Source organism: Varroa destructor, unplaced genomic scaffold, assembly GCF_002443255.2.
Source record: "Varroa destructor unplaced genomic scaffold, Vdes_3.0 BEIS01000005.1, whole genome shotgun sequence".
In the NCBI taxonomy this organism is placed as follows: Eukaryota; Metazoa; Arthropoda; class Arachnida; order Mesostigmata; family Varroidae; genus Varroa; species Varroa destructor.
Window position 1 is genome coordinate 12,434,723 of NW_019211458.1, and position 4,461 is coordinate 12,439,183.

The following is a 4,461-nucleotide window of genomic DNA, read 5'->3' on the forward strand; positions in this document are numbered from 1 at the left end:
TATATTATTTGTAATTTTTTATAGAATTTGTAGAATATTCTTGGTGAGTGTACAGCCTGAAAAATCAGTGATGAAAAAACTCATGCTTTTGAATTCAAGAAAATGCCCCTGGAATTTGAACTGCGCCAGTTGGTTGATAACTCTGTCAAGTTGAGCATATTTAATTAATATTGAGCACAAACGTTACACTAAGTTAGGAAGCTACGAATCAAGAAATTATCATTTTCATGGAATTTTATTGTTACTATAAGTGCCTGTGAATAAGCAAGATGTCCATTAACGCCCCACAGTCTTGCAGACCTATGGTATTCGAATGGCACCCGTTTCCGGAGTAATATTTACACACATTTGTTTTATTTAGAGATCACTGCTAATAACAATGAAATTTTCCTAGTTAAACTATAGTAGTCAGGTTCCTGAAGCCCCTAATATTTTTTATGCTTCTGAATGATATAACTAGAGATCCCTGATCTCGATGTTCGTTAGGTAGTGTTTATCGCATGTCTCCCTCGTTCCATGCATGCTTCATATCAAGGTCATGCATGGCCTTGCATAGTACACATGCATACAAAAAAACGAATATTATACGTCTTCGCAAATGCTCATGTAAATTATTTTTACATTAAATTTTTTTGCATCTCTCAAATGCATTATCTAGATAAAGATATGCACATCTACTACTAGTAGAAGCGTCACATACGCCAGTAGCATATTCCGCGTAAGCGGCTATCCTGAGAAATCGTGTATTTCGCATGCGAAATGTGTTGCCTGCTGCTCGGACCATTTGTGATGCCATAGAATCTTTGCACACGTGAACATATGTACGCCGATGGTCGCCACCCAAGACGGCCCCTTGGTCCGTGGTGTTTCTCTGAGACTGACGTCGTCGGACTACACAGCCTAGGCTTAGAGCCATTATGCACACTGGTGTCAGCTCTGCGAGATTTACGAACAATGGAATATAAGGGTGTCTAATGGGACATGCTGCTACAACGTATGGGCGCGGGCGGATAGTTTTGCCTAAGCGCGCTACCTCTAACGCGCCAAATCCCTCTGAACGGAAAATCGGTACTCATCTGTAATTGTTAACTGGAAAGACGAAGACGCGGCTAGTGCTATGTGATACCGATAAAACCGTCCTAGCAGTAGAAGTCATCTAAGCATTCGAATTTGAAGCCTCAGATCTCGCTACTGCTATAGAGATGTATTGTTCACGTGCGACAGATACCATAGCGAACTATACATTTGTTTCGTCCATAGGTGCTTCTATTATGTGGCGCGTATATATTTGGCAGCATTTGTCTCGACACGTCTCTGCTAGAGATGCGACAGCGCAAAATATACTAGCAGTGGGCTTACTTAACCTACTGCTTGCCAGCACCCACCTATGTCCTCGTGTGTTTAGCACTGGCGACAACCGCGCACATTTAGGTGTTTTACCTGTGGTGGACCCCACGATTTTGCTCCAGGATACAGAAAATGATAAATATAGAGGAAATTCGTATGTGCGAAAACGCGTGGTGATCGCCCTGTTCCTGTCCCAATCGAATCGTTGGAGCGCCGCCTTTTCGCAGTAAAAAAAATTCACTATTTCGTCTCACTTAATTTTTAGATAAACCAGGCCTGAGCAAGAAACAACCACGGCTTTAACTTTCGGTGCGAGGTTTTAAGTGTTCCAGGCATGTCGTTACCCTAAGTCTTTATCGAAGAACAGAGACTAATTCTCCCGGCGCTCTACAGACGCTCAGGTAAGAAGAATGACATGCTCTATGGCCTTCGAAGCCGATTCACATAAGCGCACCAGTAAAAGCTTTTGAGGAACAAAGAAGCTTAGCTCACATGCTCTACAGATAGGTAGCAAGTACAGAACCCAGATGAGGAAGGTTTTTTGATAGAACTGCAATGGATTGGCTCCTTAAATTTCAACATTTAATGGATAGATTCGGCCTCTCTATTATTAGCATGCAAGAGACCTGAACTCACTATGGTCATGTCGATTGAGAAAAGCTCCGAACGTGTTGAAAACACGGCGCGATTCAGGTAACAGGACTAGGATGACACTTCTATGCCAGAGACCCGTATGTCCGCCTGGTATCCTTATGTAGGTGCATTATCCACTGGTTGTCTTCTTTTAATAGTAAAGGAATTGAATAGGAAAAGCGGGAAAAGATTTTTGAGGACTTCTTAGCTCAGCTCAAGGTCATGTTTAGTAAAGGTTCAACGGTTCGTAAACAGTTTTCTCCACGATGTAATAGCGCAAGGTCCTGTTACCACACGTAGGCAGATATTTGCCTATTGAAATCGAAATTACAAATCTTTTTCTTTTATCTGAAGTGCTCACAAACCTACATAATGCGTGTCTCGCAGAATATGTGAAATCGTCAAATACTGGTTTGCCAGGAAGACCCTTTAGGAGCTGGAAGTCTTACCGGGCATAATTCGTTCTAACTCTTTCTCATACTATCGTGATACAATTAGCAGCTCAGTATTTTATACTATGACAGACTGCGGGAGAGCTCGAACAATGAGTGCTTTAAATTTCTGGCTCTATTAGTCTACGGCTATAATCTTACTGCTCGCCCCTCTCTATAAATTCTCATGTGGGTAAAGCCGAACGCATGCCATGATCTGGCGCTAGTATTTGACCTATCTGTGTGCACGTGTGTTTATGAAACTTCTAGAGTTGCTTCGGCCGCAATAAGTGGAAATCTCCGTCGTAAAGGCCAGACCCTTCTAAAATGGACGGAGGGGTAAGCAAACCCTAAAACCAAAGCCATCGAATGACTAATGCTAATGCGAGGAACCTGGGGCGTAAGAAGGTAGCGTCCTTCCTCGATATAGCTCCGTGCGTCGGGGCCTTGTGTTAATAGAGTTGAGACAGTCGACAGACGTTAGATTCCAGAAGCCGCTATTTTAAATTTGGATGAAAGAAATAGATGAAAATTTTGGAATATCTACGAGGTTAGCATCCGCCAAAATTAGGAGTCACTCGAGAGACTGTTATTTCAGCGACTTCTCTGCAGTATGTTTATGCCCGATATTTGGCCTGCTCATAGTGCTTACGAGTTACTGTTGCTGTATACAAGTGATATCCTGCATATCATAGAACGAGCAGAGCTCGGTGAGATTCATGTGTCTAATGAATACTAGTTTAGTCCATGTTAAATGATTTTTAATTGAATTTTCAGGAATCTCATGCTTTCCCATGTACTTTCCAACGCTCGAGTATCGCACGTACATAGATTGCTCGAATGGCATTTTTAAACGAGTGGCAAACATTTTTGGCTCGTCGGTGCCTGTTAAGGTCTTTACCGGCCTCGATATCATGCATAAGGTTTTATACTAGCAAAGTTATTCGCAAAGGTGACCTTCAGTTTAGTACAAGCTTAACATTTATTGTTCTTCTACCCTCTACGAGCTTTATTATCTAACTACAAACAATCTCAGTGCTTAGTAAGGTAATAAGATCACGTGCTTTTGCTGTCATACTTGCTAGATCAACAGCCTTTGTATCTACTATTTTTCTATATATTTCAGTGACCTAAGTAATCTGACTGTATTGGAGTAGTCGTTATATGATAGAAACACGAAGTTATCTGAAAACAAAGTTTATGCGGTGAGTTAACTGAAGTATTTTTTTCCAAACTCGTGCATAAAGTTTACAGCAATAAGACCAATAAGATATGGTAACATTCAGATAGATAATTCTCCTCTTTTACGAATTTGCTTATCGGCCAGGCGCTCGGGAAAAGCCTGTAATCTGCTTCATTCGTCGCCTCGTTTTTTGGAACTCTGCACCGCTCAAATCGAGTTTAACAGTTTGAGGCCTTAACAGATAGAGACGTTAACAGTTAGGGATCGCTTAGTTAGATTTTATCCGATCGTACTGCTAGCAAATAGGATACATTTCCAGAACTTTACAGACGCTTTTCGCTCAACTAATAAATGGTTGTTGTAATAGATATTGGGCAGTCTTCACTATTATTGCTTAAAGGCTGTGTTAAGATTGTAAAACGTTTCGTCTCGCCAAAGGCCATCACCTTGGTTGTCAATTAGCCTTCGGATTTACTTTAAAAGTTTCGTATTATGGTGTGACGGGTTACGCGTGAAAGTTCTTTATATACAAAGCAATTTTTATTTTTTTTACTTTTAGGGAGTGGGTTTTTTCTGACGACGTGCTTTGGAGGAATCGCTGTTAGAAAGGCTAGGGTCCCTTACCTTGACTTTCAAGAAGAAAGTGTTTTTTCCTCATAAAAAACGGGTCTATCAGACAGAGATCAACAGCATGTGTGACTTGTTCCATATCATGCCTATCATAGCATTTATTTTTCATTTTATTGCTAACTGCGCGCTAATGAGATATAATGGGACGTGTTTGCAGGCATCTGACTCGAGACCATTATGCCGAAAAGCGCTTCCGGAGCGGCGCAGAATTTTGTGCGCAAATGAGCTCGAGGTCGT